Genomic DNA, 16233 nt, shown 5'->3' on the forward strand with positions numbered 1-16233 from the left:
AAACTGGATCACAGAGGGCAATGGGTGATAGCTTTGTTTTCTGTACATGACCTGATCTTGTAAAATGGGTTCTCTATTCTTCTGTTTTCGTGATCAATATGGGGTGGATCCTGCAATCTCATGCTCCCAGCGTGTAAGAGTTAGAGCTCAGGAATCAAGCCACACATGCAATACAGCACATGACTGTTCCCACAATAAACTCTCCCCATATCAAACTAGCATCTAGGATACAAGTTCTAGGCTAACCTCTGTAGGCCTCTATAAACAAGTTTCTGGAAAACATGAGTGGGAAGGTGTTATGGTCCCACTTGTGGTTCCTCATGTAGCTGGTTGGCCAGTTGGTTATGTCTGAATGAGAATGGCTCTTTTTATATTCGTAATCTCCCTGATGTGCTGATGTTCTCCTTCCCTCAATCTTCATGCAGAGATTTTTTCTGTGTACAGGAGAGCATTCAAACATAAGACACTCATGTGCCATTTGAAGCAGTACAGTCAAGGAAAAGCCACATGTGAAGAGTAGCTCTCAACGTCAATACATTTAACTCTTTGATTTGTGTTTCTTTTAACTAACATTTGCTTGATACCGCTGTCATATACCACAGCTCAATTATCTGCAATAAATTCTCTTAGGAGATATATTCTAAAGTAGTAGTTCCACGGTTCTTTTTTGCTAGAATCATAAGATGAGTTTCTGAAGGGGAAGCAGCAGCTAATCTTCCTCTTTGACAGTAGGCTAGTTTTTGTAATGCATGACAGGAACAATTGAATTCCAGATGAATTCTCTCTTCAGCTACAACAGAAGAAATTCTGTTACAACTTCTTTTATCTATACCTTTTTCAAAGGAGCTTGACACTTTAGGTAATGACATTCAGTCGTCCAGAAGTTTACTAGCATACAAAAAATGCAGCACACACCAATGTTGTTATTCACTAACTCTGGAAATGCCCAAGGCCATCCAGGAAATGCTGTGACTTTGGTTGTTCAATGACTAATTTGGAAGCAGATTTTTTATTTTTTAATAGAAGACCAATATTGTATAATCTTGGAACTGTCTATTCTGTGAACTCATCATCAAAATAAGCCACATTATGCATCCTAAACATATTAAGCAAATTTAGAGTTTTTATACAGTTTTCTGTTGCTTAATTGGGCAGTGATGTGAAAGGACACCTCCTCAGAATCTGGAAAGCAAACACCAATCAGAGTATATGGGACTAGATGGACAAACAGGATAAGGCAGATTCCTGTACTTGAACTTTGAATCTCTTAGGAATGCATGACTGACATCAGAGAGATATTTTCATTGCACTATCACTGAGATTCTAAAGCAGGGGTACAGAACCAGCTCTGGTCCTCCAACAGTCATGTAAATAATATACATAAAGAACACAAAATAAAAATACCCATAACAGTAAAACATCACAAATAATACTACTTAATTTAAAAACTGAATTTAAAACATACAATAACTAGCACAAATTAAGGCATAAGACTTGTTAGAAGGTTATATTATTTTGGCAGATGAAATGTCCTTTCAAAGAGGACAATCCTAACCTGGTATCAAAAGTACAATAAGTTGGCAACAGGTGAGCCTCAGTGAGTAACTTGTTTCATAATTGGGGGCCACCACTGAGAAGGCTCCAACCAAGCATTTCTTGGAAACTGCAATTGGAGGAAGGTCTCAGATCTTGAGTATCTACATAGACTGCAGCTCTGAGGACTGTTCCGTGAAATGCTGCAGTTCCAAGACATTCAGGTTTAATCCCCTTTAGGTTACAACCCCCAGAAACAAGGGCAGCCAGTGCAAGCAGGTCAGGATGGGTGTTATATGTCTGGATTTTCTGGTGCCCATTGTTTATCTGGCTGCCACATTTTGAACAAGCTATAGCTTCTGAGCAGTCTTCAAGTGTGGCCTCCTGTAGAGTATTTTGCAGTAGTCTAGTTAAGAAAGACTAATGTATGAGCTTTAACTAAACTGTGGCAATGTTTTTGGTAGAATATACAGATTTGCAAAGTTATTCATATTCAGGAAAGACAGAACTTGAAATATAAGAAACTCAATGCAGGAGAAAGTGAAACTGGCAGGTTTACCTATCTCTGCTTTAGAATTCTGCATGAATTGTGCCCATCCATTTCCAGTTTTACACGTACACACGCACACAAAGGTCTAGAAATCCATTGTTCCTTTTTCATAGAAGTGGGAATAGGTTTTGCACTATTTTCTGTGCTTGAATGTGTGGCACATTTACAGAACTGTAAAGCACACTGTCTTCTGTAGCGCCTCGTTTTCTAGACAGAACTGACAAATATGCGACCAGAGAATCACAAAGTTTGCTGAGTGTAATTCTGGCTTGCTTTCAGACGTTCTCTTGTGCATAAATAAAAGGACATTCTACAGAAGTAGGAAACAGAACTGAAAATAAATGGGGGAAAGCCTTTAAAAGCTTCATAAACTGGCACCCAGCCTGAACTTATATTAAAATTATCTACCATAAATAATGTATGAGGCCCTGCCCAGTAAAAGAGGGAAAGAGAAGATACTTTATTATCTGCAGAGTAAAAATAGAAAGAAAGAAAAAAAATAAGCCACATGCCTTCCAAATGTCCAATGTATCCAAGACAATTCTGATTTCCTCATCCGGGGTTATCCCCCCATTCCTCATTATTCCAATCCCTTAAAATACTTTAACTTCTGATTTTGTAGATATAAGCACACCTACCTGTGCACTGCCATTACATCAAAAAAGATCTGTGTGAGAGCTGGCACAAACCTAATCAGTCCAAGGGCAGATTTAGGCCATAGCTGAGGCAGATCAGGACAAATCAACCATGTAACAAAGCTTGCTGTTTCCTGGGAGTGAACAAACAGGAGAGGGTTGGGGGCGGGGGGAGGTTAGCAGGAAAAGTTGCAGGGGGGTCCGCAGAAAGGGAATATGGAAGCAAGGTAGTTTGTCTGGTGACAAAGCTTTCCCAGAGGCAAGCAGTAGCAGTAATGGGGAATTTCAACATCTGCTGGGAGTCTGACTTTGCAATGAATGGGACATCCAATTCGTTTTTCACTTCTCTTGCTGAGAGCTTCCCTAATTTCTCTCAGAAGGTAAAAGGGGAAGTGGAACTGCTGCCTCAGATTTAATCTTGACCAACAGGATAGGAACAAAGTAAACGTGGCAGGAAACGTAGGAAGCTTAGATACCATGCCATCTTGGAATTCATGACAGAAGGGACTGCAAAAACTGGGCTCAGTCAGTGCCATACCTGGCACTTTAGAAAAACCAACTGCAAAAAGCTCAGGGAAAAATTGAGTGGGATTGCAAGGATGGAGCTTTGAAAGGTAAAAGAAGTCAAGAGGGATTGGCGATCCTTAGATATTGAATATATGTTTACTCTTTCTTTCCCTTTCTATGAGAAAAAAAATGGATGAATTTTAAAAATCCAGTATGATTGATTGATTTATTAGATTTCTAGTCTTTTTTAAAGGAACTCAAATTGGCTTATATCATTCTCCTTCTACTGCTCTCAGTCTTATCCCCTCAACAGCCCGATGTGGTTGGTTGGGCTGAGAGCCTGTGACTGGCCCAAAGTCACCCAACTGGCTGCATGGCTGAGTGGGGACTAGAGCCCAGATTGCCTGAGTCCCAGACCTGTGCTCTTAACCACTACACCACGGTGGCTCTCAGTGTTGTTGCACAGGGATCTCCTGCATGTAATGTGCAGGCAAGGGAAAGAAGATCATCTGACCAAGGGAGAATACAACACAATAGGCTGAACCTGTACAGAGGGTGTCAGAAAGGCAAAGTTCCAGAATGACCAAGGGATGCTAAAAGGAACAAAAAGCAATCTGTTGCAAGCAAGAAGGTCACAGTGAAGGTAGGTCCACTGGTTTGGAAAGATGGTGAAATGTTAACAGGTAGCACAGATGTAACTGCCCAGCTCCTTTTTTGCCTCAGTCTTAACCACAAGGTGAGCTGTGCTCTTCCTGGGGCAAGCAGAACAAATGATATTCCGAGAACTTTGCAGTTCAGAGAGAGTTCAGAATGTTGCAGGGACTTGGTGCAATTGTATTAGCTTGGATGATTTTCAAATATTCAAACTTATTTTGAACTGTAATAATTTCTCTAGTCTTAAATTTGATCCATCCCAAGCATTGGGGGTTTGTTCTTTTTTAGGTTATGTGAAAATTCACAAGTGTTCTTCTGCACATTTCTCTGAATAAATGCATTTGGATATATATTTATAATATACACATTTTTGCAGGTGGTTTTCTGAATATATTGCATTTCTGTGTAATTTCCCCTAATATATGCATTTTGTACACATTTGTATTGGATAATTCATTGCAAAATTCGAAGAACAGCAAATTTTAAAGGAAACTGAGGTTTAATTCAGACAGCAGTTCAAAGGTGCAAAATTAAATGCAAATTGAACAAAATTGTCTCCCATCCTTAGCTGTAATCCTTTTAATTTCACCCTTTTTTGGATCCAGGCAGTGTATTGAATGAGCAGGCTGTGAAGCTAGAGCAGTGAGGCTAGAACTCACGGAGCAAAGTGACCTGCAGCTCCTCCCAAATTGGCTGGCTTGCCTCTTATTCTGCCATTCATCAGCCTAGACTATGATGCCAAAAAGGGCAGAGAATGTCCTGGCCTAGCAGGCATACTTCTGAGAACAATGAGTGACTGATAAATGAATCTGGAGTGGACAGAAGAGAAAGAGAAGGAACAATTCTAGTTGTTCCTAGACAAAACACACACACACACACACACACACACACACACACACACAGCTTTGCAATATGAATTTATCCAATTTGCAGTATAGGAGCATATTTCATGCTGAGACCCCTTGCACCCTGGAAATGTCTTCTATTTATAAATTATATCAGAAATATGCAAGCATCGTACACTCAGTTCCACCTGCACAGTCTGTGTTCCTCAGACTACGGTGTACAAAAAAGGCAGCTGCTGTCTTGGTGGTTGGTACATGAAATTGACTGGAACTTCTAAGAAGAGGTATGTAATTTATGGAACAATAACCTGGCTCCTGAGCCCTGCCTCAAGCAATCAAATTGGCAAACGTTTTCCAAGTTAGAAAAACTCTTATATGCCCCCAGGGAAGGACACACAGCATGTAAATGTGATTTTTACGGAAGCAAACGATGAGTCCGGCTGTTGTGAAAATAAAGGCCTCTGAGATGGATGGTCTGGATGGAAAACAAAACGAAGCCCTACCTTGTGAGCAACCATTCAACTGATTCAAACCTTCACCAAAGGAAGCAACCAGTTTCGAACCACGCCTGTGCCAAGTGCTGTGCTGTGCGCCCCACCCAGAAGGAAAAGATGTCTAGCCTGGCATTGCTGGCAGTGCGGCTCCTCCTGCACCCACACTACAAATTCCAGGTGGCAGTGCAAGGACATCCGCGCCCAGAAAAGGAGCGGGAGGAGAGCCAGTGTGGTGGTGTGGTTATAGTGCTCTCGTCCTCACCCAGTTATGAAACTCATTGGGTGGCTGCGGGCCAGTCACTGACTCTCAGCCTAACCCACCTCCCAGGGCTGGTGTGATGATAACATGGAAAGGAGGAGAACCATGTAGACTGCCTTGGACTCCTTGGAGGAAAGGCAGGAAATGAATGCAACCAACCAACCAATACATATATAAAATGATGGTAGACAGGCCTGTATGACATACATCATGCAAGAAACATTCTAAAAATACTATATACACCTGGTATTACTCAGGTCACTTTGATGAGAAATTATTTCAGCAGAGCCAAGACCATAAGGAAACAATGATTTTCAGCTGTTGGCATTTTTTAATGGGAAGATGTATGAGATAAAAGCAAAATTCTTTTTCATGTTACATTGGATATGAGAGTGGCATGAGATCCAAGGTCATTATAGAAATGATCGGTATAAATGGCATATTCATTATTAATCTAATGTGCAATGTATATATATGGCAGGCTACGTTTGATGGGTATGTTTTATAAACACACACACATATAATGTGCAGTTTTGTCTCAGCTGTTTTCAAGAAAATATATCGATGATTATATTAAAACAACAAAAACTTTAAACCCAACATTGGGAAATATGTCATAAAATATTAACATGTTGATATAAGAAAATGTACTGCCTTTGCCCAACACTGGAGGAACGAAAACCCACCTATCGAAGAGTTGATCTTAAAAAAGATTTTGGATTGCACAGAAATGGATAGATTGACCTTATCTTTGAAGGAGAAGGAAGATACATACTTCTACCAAACTTGGAACTCTTTTTGTTATTGGTTAGAGAAACGGGACTATGCGTACAACTGAATATGATTTTTGATTGTTCAAAAGAGTAAGATGTCAACCCAGTATGTACAATGTCTTAAATAATTGTTGTTTCAGTGTTAGACTGTAGAGAAAATAAAATAATAAAAAAAGAAAATGTAGTGCGCTTTGTTGCATGCTTGAATTAACTCTGTTAGATATGCTAATGTGTGTATATGCCTTTTAGCTGTAAGAATGGTGGTCGCTCATTTCCTGCTATCGGCCACAGGTGGCCACTAAGAAAGGCACTTCATGGGATTCTCTAATGCAATTGTCAGTTTTGGGATACAATTAAAGAAGGAACTCATTTTTAGCTGCTTATTGTCGATTAATTTAATTCCTAGTCCCCAAATAGCTGATTCTGCTAACGTAAGTTTAGTAACTTACTCTAACTGTAAACTAGGATTTACGTATCATTGATAAATGTTGTGAATACAGGATAAAAGACAGAAGAATTCAGCTTTTTACACATTCTAGCTAATGTACACATCGAAATCACAAGTGCAGGGTGTTCTATAGGAGATTAAAATGTTACTTGTGAACATGGCTCAGAAAACTGAAGTTCTTTTTGAAATGAAGCTTATATATTACTGCTTGAGTTTGCTATCAAAAGGACTGTACCTGACTTCTGAACTATGCTCTGAACTAGAGCATTGATTTATTTGCAACAAACTAAATCTGGCTGCCTTCTGGGTCACCATCATTTTGGTGGTGAGAACTTGACCCTCACCATAAGACAGTGGGTTCTCCAATATCATAAACAAGTTCTGTCTTCTAGTGCTTTATGATTTTCTTTATAAGTGAACAATAAATGGGAGCACAGTTTGGCTCTGATTCAGGAACCAAAAGGGCTGGAGGAAAGGCTGGAATTTTCAGCTAATTTGCCAAGGTCAGCAGATACAGAGATAAGCCAGGCAGCCATCAAGAATCAGATTGTTTCAAGTTCTGTGGGAAAGTCCAGTGAAGTAGAAACATAGAAACTGAGTCAGAAGGGGCCTCCCGGACCATCTAGTCTGACTCCCAGCTCCAGCCGGCTCTGCTCATGACATGCCCACCATGTGCATGTCCAGCCTATCCTTGAACACCCTCACCGATGGGGCTTCAACCACCTCCTGTGCAAGCCCATTCCATACCCTCAGGGTGCTAACTGTCATGAAGTACAAGTAATTTGGCATCCAAATTGAACCTTGGTTCCTGTAGCTGATGGGTGCAGAGGGTGGACCAACTGGGATACATGTTGTTCCAGACAAAAGAACCATAAGTAGCAGGATCCACCTTGAAGGTCTAATCTAATCTTCTTGGTTTGGAAGGGATGAGAGATACTCAGTTTGGAATTATCTTTATATCAATATGCTGGATTTCCCTAATGGCCAGCATTGTAACTTGGCTTGTTGCTTTTGCTTTTGACTTCCATAATGCTCCTTTTTTGGATCATAGCTTTAACATAATAAACACTTTGGTCAGAAAGGCCTTGTATGCTGGGAAGGAGGGGGAAAACATTGGTCCCAACACTACATGCCTTTCAGCATGAGGGCCAAATTCTATTTTGGAAAAGTTCTCAGGGACACATTTCAGAATCCAAAATTAAAGGGGGCAGGGCCAAAAGTGTCAAACATGTTTTAAAAATCTTCCTGACAGTAGTTGGGCTTTGGGAGTGGGATTTCAGTATTTCTGAGCTAGGAGAGAAGAAACCACACAAAGGTTGGGAAACTACCAAATGATCAGTGGCTAAGAGAATGGTGACAGGACCACAGGAAGGGGACTAGGATCCAAGGAGAACTGATTATGGTCTCAGGTCTGATGCTTTGCACCCATAGTCTTCACAAACCATCTTGGGATCTCAGTAAGCAGAAGCTAACTCATCTGTCCATTGTTGGATGGTTGAAGGTTTCCATTAAGTTGTAAATCTGGGAAAGGCCCAATCTTCTTGCTGCTCATTCCCCAATTTTCATACTTCAATATTTCTATCCCCATTGTTGGCAGATGTGCTAAATACTGGAGAAATTGTTCTTGTTCTAATTGCAGTAAGTCATACTTAGGTAATTAATCCAGTTTCCAAACATTTTGATGTGGATTTATGCATTTAATTGGATGATTATGTAACCAGACCTGCACCATGACTGGGAAAGATCTAGTGAGGGAGGGATGTATGTCAGTTTTGATAGGTATTAGATTTATAGCCATGTTTGTCCTGGCACACCCTTTCAAAATATACTTTTATATCAACTTGCATTTAAAACTCAATAATATATATATAAAACATGTGCTTGAAGAACATGAAAGTGACTAAATAATTAAAGTAGCACAGAAAATAAAAATAGATATTCAATCCAATTTTCCATTCTGTCCCAGAAGCACAAGGTTGTAACAAGTTTTGTATATGTGCTTTGGGATGGGGAAAAAGAGCTAATATTAAATACTACTTTCATATATCCTCAGGATATGTTAAAGTGAGTAGCATACAAGTGGAACAGTTGCAGTTGATGTCTTCCTTCAAGGAATATTCAAATGTATTTACATGCTACTGGAAGAATGACAAAGGCGTCAACATTGGTTGATCTTGGAGAAAAATCACTTAAGGCATGTATGCCCTAGTTTGTTTAGGTGTTTATAGATAATCATACCTGGTACTTCAAATTGTGCCAGAGTCCAATAGGAAACTGATGTTCACCACTGAACACTTTCTGATGCCTATTTTGCTAGGCTTCTGTACCAATTACAATGTCATAGCAGTCGACTGGACTTGAACTTTGGGGCCACCTTAGCCTGGACAGGGAAAGAAGTTGCGTGCCGGACTGCTGCAGTGGAATGGCGATGTCCATAAGATCCGGATGGAAGACTCTCTCTGTGGAAACGCTTGTAGAGTCCTGAGAGAAATGGGATGCCAGTCATGAATCCCTCTGGTGGAAAGTCAGTGCAAGATGGAGTCTGTCAAAAGATAGAGAAGATGCTGTAAACAGGTTGCCCCTAAATAAGTGTGTCTAGAAATATGCATTAAAAAATTTAGTCTTCATTTAATAAAAGGAAGATGAGCATAACACTGTGTTATCTTTGCTACCATGTCCTAAGGACAAACTGCACATTACACTTAATCACTTAATCTGTATTGTGCAGCTATATCTCTTGTTTTACTTTAATTAATTAAAACCATGGGACTGCAGCATGCAGAGAGGGGAGGTTTAGTCTAGTCCTTCTCAGCTGTAATTCCCAAACCCTCCCTAGACTTAGCTAAAGTTCCCACGGCTATAAAACGAGAGAAGGCTGCATGCTACATATAAATGTTGTGTGTAATTTGGCGCTGAGTGCTGAATCTACATAATCCAGTCTAAAGTGCCCAGAGTTGTAAATATACAATAAAAAGGCAAGGAACTTAGATATTCAATATCCCTCAATGGGAATTTTGAGCCACATATATGTAAAAGAAAAGCAGCTAGAATTTAGAGATGCACATTACTGGTTTTCTTCCAGATTGATAGCTGCTGTTGTGCCTTTACGGAGAGTGAGACTAGATTATCCCTCCACAGGGAAAGTACATTGAGTATTGACACAAGTTAGGACCTTTATGGTAGCACCCCATCTTTGAAAAGCCTTCCCCCAAGTGGTACCCATGGTATCATTTCAGCACCAAACCAAGACTTACCTATTCACCTTGGCATGTATAACCAGTCAGCTCTGTTGGAGCTTGATTTTTTAATACACACACAAACACACACAGGCACACATATATGCACATTTGGTCAAATCCCAAACCGAATTGGGATGATCTGATTAGATTCCAGAGATGTCCTAATTGAAGTGACTAAATCAGGACCTGAACATTTTGAAAGCCTCAGGGGAACACAGAAATGCAAACAATGTGTCTTCAAAGATGGATACATCTCTTACCATGCATTCCATATGAGGAAAACATCAGGACTGAGGGAGAGGAGGAAGGGTTGTGTAGTGACTTGCAGCCCTAGCTTCTAAACACAGCAGTAGTTTTTCCAGGGTTGTCGAATCGCAGTGCTTTGTGGGAGACTTGTTGAAGTAATTTATTTCAGGACTGATCTTTGCTGTTTTCTAAATCTACCTTGCAGAAATGTGAAAAGAAGTTTGGTGGAGTCTGAGGTCTGACTCCTCATGGGTGCATACTTGGAAAACGTCAAGCTTTCTGCCTTTGCTAATGTATGCTCCATGCACGTCATTTATCCCTCTCCTATTGCCCCTTCTGTGACTTCGCGCACAGAACAAAGTGCTTTTCATTGCTCATAACTCCCAGCCCCTGAGCCCATCCTTCTGAAATTTTACTGGTTTCTTGCCTGGGGATACCTGAATTACAAATGTCAAATTGCCAACAAAGAAAAAATATGGAGGGTGCAGATGAAAGTGAATAATTTCTACCCCTCTTTGAACACTTTCCTTCCAAAAAAAATTGGAACTTTTCCTTCCCAATGTTTTCAGCTTTTCTCACCTCTATGCTGTATGTAACTTTCATAATTGCCCCCAAAAAACAAGAGGCTAACTGCATCATTTTTGTCTGTCTGTTTTTGTTTATAAAACACTCAAACTATAAAGGTTCATGCTGTACAAAGATCCCTGTACCTATTCATCTGAAACTTGGCAAGCTTGTTCCTCAGTTATTGGCAATTTCATTAAAAAATAAATAAATGACCATTCAGAGGTGTGCAGCATAAACACCCTGCACTTATTTGTCTATCTGGTATATTTGGGGGCTGCTCTTTCTGAAAATATAATCTGTTCCCAGTGAGCAAAGGGAAAAGTTATAGGAGTTGCTTGACTTCCAGTGAAAGTCAATGAGTGGCATGAAGATGTGGTTTTCTGAAACAAGATTGGGATTTGAGCTCAACTTGCAGCAAGTGGCCACCAAATCAGGCTGAGTAGAAAATGTATCACCAAGTCCCACTGTACTTTGAAATCAACCTGAGCAACAATAAGAGGTGTTCTTGTGCATCAGCTTTAAGTTCTATTGCTTCAGCAGGAGATAAAAAGAGATCCCATCATATGGAAGGCAATTGTGGTTCAATAGTAGGCAGCAATGAGCCGACCATCCTGTGCTTGGCAAGCAAACAAGAGGTAGAAACATGGCTGGAATGGTAGAAAAATGAACATTTCAGCAGCTCCTTGCAGCCATTAAGTAGGCTCCTTGTGGGCTTCCAGCTCACATTTGATAAACCATTTTCTACTACATATTTTAATACACAGTCAGAAAAGGGTCTGTGGCTGAGGTGAAAAAAGGAAGTGCTGTGCAGTATCATTATGCAGCAAGTTAAAGGCTAGCTTAAACAAGAACACAACCCTAAATTGGCTCCTGAAGTGGAGAGGATCAGCACAGAGGTGACAGATGTTTGGAGACTGATGGTCTTTTTTTTTTTTTTGTTTACTCAAAGACATAACTTGGCACAGCTTTCTGGCTTCTTGAAACTATATAACCAAATCCCACTGTACTTTCCCCTTTATGGTCTGGTGGAACAGAAGAGGAAGACATAGAAAAGGCTCAGAGGGAATCATGGATCCTGCTCACACTGTGGAACAAATCTCCACTGTAGCTCTTTGTGTGTACACAGACAAGGAACCTATGAGGATCCGGAGAAGTAGCAGTAGCTTATGAGTCACTGGAGAAGGAACACAGAGGATGGTGTTGGTTATTCAGAGACTTGGTTTTCAGCAGCTTTGGAAGGTCAGAACAATGCCCACCTAACTGAAGATTAGGAACCCTGTAGAGATATCTGCAGATAAACAGAAAACCTATTGCGGGATGAGGATGAAAATGGTGGTGATGGAAGAGGTCAACTACACAAGCCTGAAGAGGTCACCCAGAGAAGACAGATATTTCAGATAAAATTGAATAGATAGAAGGGAGAGTTCCATGGCAAAATTTATCCAGGGCCATTTGGGGCAGTACCCAGTGCTGCCTCTGCACCTCTTCTTGTTTGTTGCACCAATGGGACCCACTGCTAGTGCAACAGAAACTACAGTAGTTCATAAAGCACCCACCGAGGATGAGTAGAAATCCTTGCTTCCAGAACAGGACGGCTTAGTGAAGGTACCTTCTGTGAACTCCATGGATCTTTTGTCAGACTCCCAACTTCCATGCCTCTCTTAGGCCAGGATGATGTTTAGATGAAGATTCAGAGCCTGCACAGTCCAGCAGCCCTTGTGCTCTTGGCAAGGGCGACATGATTAGCACAGCTAGTGAAGCTTCATTGCAACCTCTAGTACAGGTGGACTCTGAGGACAGAAAACTGAGGAAGGCTAAGCATGCACTAGGCCCTAGAACTTGTTGTCACTAGAACGTGAAGACACAAGCTGTCCTTCAGATATAAAGTATGTCCTAAGAATTGCAGCGACTGTCATAACTGGGAGATGGTAGACAAGATGGCACAGAGTTTTACTATGTTTTTATTGGCCTCTGGGAAAAGCCATCATTTTTCATTAAGGCAAGAATGCTCTTGACAATGATGCTGCATCACACCATGACATCATTCCCATTAGTATCATACTCCTGGCAATGAGAAATGTTGCTGCTTGGCAAAACAAAAGACCCCTCTCCTCACAACACAGGCCCCATGTGGGTTGGCTGCCAGCATCCCTGATCATTGCAGGTGCGTCTGGGATCTGTATTCTAAAACACCTAGAGATCTACTTCTGTCCACTCTTCACCTAGACCACACAATATTTGCTGACCCCAACTGTAGGATTTTATGGAAGTGATGAAGCTTCTGACAGTGCTTGGTTGAGCTTCCCAGTTGCCATGAAGAAAGAAAAAAGAAAGAAAATAGGCAGAAGGCTCTCTTGGTGCCATTGACTAAGATCCTTTATTTACTAGGTATGCACAGGATGAGCAGAAAGGCATAGGAGAGGATGGACCGAAGTAGCATTAGATCAGGAAAGTAACAGGAAGCAGGGTGGAGCTGACATGGCAGTAGCCAAGGAAAGTATCTTAAGAGACCTGATTTGGGAGATGCAGTGAAATGCAGAGAAGAGCAGAGGGCTGGGAAGAAGAACAGACGTGGAAGAGAGAAAGGCCTCACATGACCAGGAAGTACAGGATGAAGAATTACATCTTGATTGGAGGGATGTAGCCATATCTGGCTGCAGGCCTCCAGGAAGTGCTAGATTAATTGTATATGTAGATTTTAGAAGCAACAATGATAGCTTTGGTGATTTAGGCTTCTTTCCTCACCTTCAGCTGTAAGAATTTCATTGTGGTTGCTTTCAAAAAATGAGACAAGACTGCTGAAATGAAACTAGTTATTGCTTGTGCAATGTGCGCTGATTATAGAGTAGTCTATGCATAGTGCTATCTGTCAGTCTGCTTTCCTGACACCTATACACCAATAAAATATAGCAAGAACAAGATTCTGACACCATGATCTCTTTCCAAACAATCTTATTATAGCAAGAGAGGGATTAGATCTGACTTGCACAGTTTAGTAATATTCTGCAGCAGCCTCTAGCTTGCACTACAGCAGGAGATTAATAGAACAGGGGCACTGAGATTTCAGGCTGTTTAGAAAGGACTGTCTACAGAGACCTTCAGCATTGGCTAGACTGAATATTATGGTTATACACTGAAAAAAGTCATGTTTGCCTAGGTAACCTTTGACTACATGTTAAATTTAAACTATGATGAAATAAATGTTTTCCTCACATTACTCTTCCACTAAAATTATGACTTTATAATGAGACAAATCCATTATACACATCAATTCTTGGGTGACACCTTTGGTAAAAAATAAGGGCAATGCAGACTGCAGGCTACGAAAACCTGCAAAATCTTGTTGAGCTGAGATCCATGGACAGTGACAGTTTTATTGCTCAGCTGTCAGCTTCCCAAAGATGTCTTTAGACAGCTTGAGAAATACAACATGTCAGGTTCTTCTGTTGGACTTTGGCCGGTGTACTTTATTTTTTGTAGCTCTAAGGGATCTTCCACAAACCTCTTTCTAGTTCCACTTCTTAGATTCTGTTTTGAAACCTTACAGATGTATTCTGCTTCTCCCTAACTTGGTTATATGGAATTGGGTGTCCACATAACCTTGAAGCTTTTCCATAAGCTGGGGACTTCTTCAGACACTGATGGTGCTTCTACCAGCTGCACAGTGAGCAAGTTCATTCACAGCTGTGCAGCATCTATTCTCCCTGGTCAGATTGATCATGCTCTGCATATATAGCAAGTAAGGAAAGATGGATGTAGGCAAAGCAAGCATGGGAAGATAAAATTATTGGACTGTTAGTGTTTCAGCTCAGGGAAGTTGTTAAGGCTACAAATTAAGTGAGAAAGAAGGAATGCTGCTCTCTTTTGGACCACATGGAGAGCAGAAATTCTTCTGTACACTTATTTGGGTATTAATCTCAGTGAAATCAATGGGACTTAAGAAATGACCAGACCACCTTTGGCATTTTACCAATGTTAAAAGCACATGGAAGAAACAAGTATAAATAAATGTGACGGGGAAGAACCACAAATATCATGAACCTGTGTGCTTTTGTTTCAAGATCATGGACAACCACAAGCACATACACACACACACGCTTGTAGGGTCACTTCAGACTCCAAAACAAAAATGCTTAATTCAGGAACACATTTGCTCTCCCCAGGCTGCTGCACCTCTTCCATGTTTTACTTCTGTGTGAGTATAATATCTGTTAATGGCTTACACCTTTATTTAAGCTTACATGTATAACATTTAGGCAGCCCTTATGAATCACCAAAAAAGAAGTCAATAGAGAGCACAATCGTATATGATAATTCATAGGCATGGTTGCAAATTTAGAAATATTTTAAATGGAAATACAATACATCTCACCATTGTGTAGGTATGGTGAGCAGGTAACCTTCGTACTTTCCTTTCAGTCTGCTGTCTAGGTGCTAACTGGTGAGGGGAAAGTTTGTATAATTCTTTACCTGTCAATTGAAATTGGACAGGACAGCTCTTCAAATAAAGGAAAGTCTGTGGCAGCCCTTCAAGCAGAAGACCATTCTCCATAAAAGCAGATGTTTGACCACCTAGCAGCATGGAAACACTTCCTCTCTTTCAGTGATACCATCTAATCCTTTGCACAATAATAAGGCAAGGGTACTGGACAGGTTTACGCTGCAAGTACTGTAAATAGGAAGCTACACTGAGTAGAGAGCTACACAGGGTGGCTTGTTTGCCCGGGGTTCATGGCTCTGGAGGTTCCTCCCAACTTCTCCTTCTACACTCTTCCTGCAGCTTTCCTGGGGACACTGGGGGAGCACTCATTGCACCACAAAATCTCTGGCAAGGGTGGGGAGCTGTATTGCTGGGAGGCCCCCTGCTGCTTGCCATCACTGGGCAAGCATGGGATGACAACCAGGAAACCAACCAGAGCACAGATTCTAAAGGAAACCAGCTTGTTCTTCCCTTCCCTCCTTGTCCCTGTGGCTGCTGGGTGGCCCCAGTGGGGAGAGGATGAGAGTGTGGTTCAGCCTGCACTGCTGCAGCTTCCATTCGGCTGGTGACTGCAGTTGCATGAGAGCCTTTGATAGTTTGGGCACTTGGGTGGAGTGGCGAGCTTTTCTGCTGATCTAGCCCAATGGCTCTGTAGGCTTTTGGTCTTCACCCGGGCTTGGTGTGTTGCCTGGGTGCAGAGGGCACAGCAAGACCAGGAGTGCATGCATAGACACTTCATGGCCACAAAGAAGCCACCCTGCAGGAAACACCTGGATTCAGATGGCATCCGAAGCCCAAAGAGCTGGTTGGCTATATGTAGGTCTATATAGCATTCTTCCAGCCCTGACTGTCTCAGGTGTGTCAGAGTTTGCAGGCTTTCCCCACTTTTCCTTGTATGGGGTGTTCCTTGGACTCAAAGCAGAGAATCCCAGACAAGTAGAGTCCCTCCACTCTATTTGGCTTCTATGATGGGATCCCGAGGCCAGTGACATTGGAAAGACAA

Source organism: Varanus komodoensis, unplaced genomic scaffold (genome assembly GCF_004798865.1).
Source record: "Varanus komodoensis strain SLA01 unplaced genomic scaffold, ASM479886v1 scaffold5, whole genome shotgun sequence".
Lineage (NCBI taxonomy): Eukaryota > Metazoa > Chordata > Lepidosauria > Squamata > Varanidae > Varanus > Varanus komodoensis.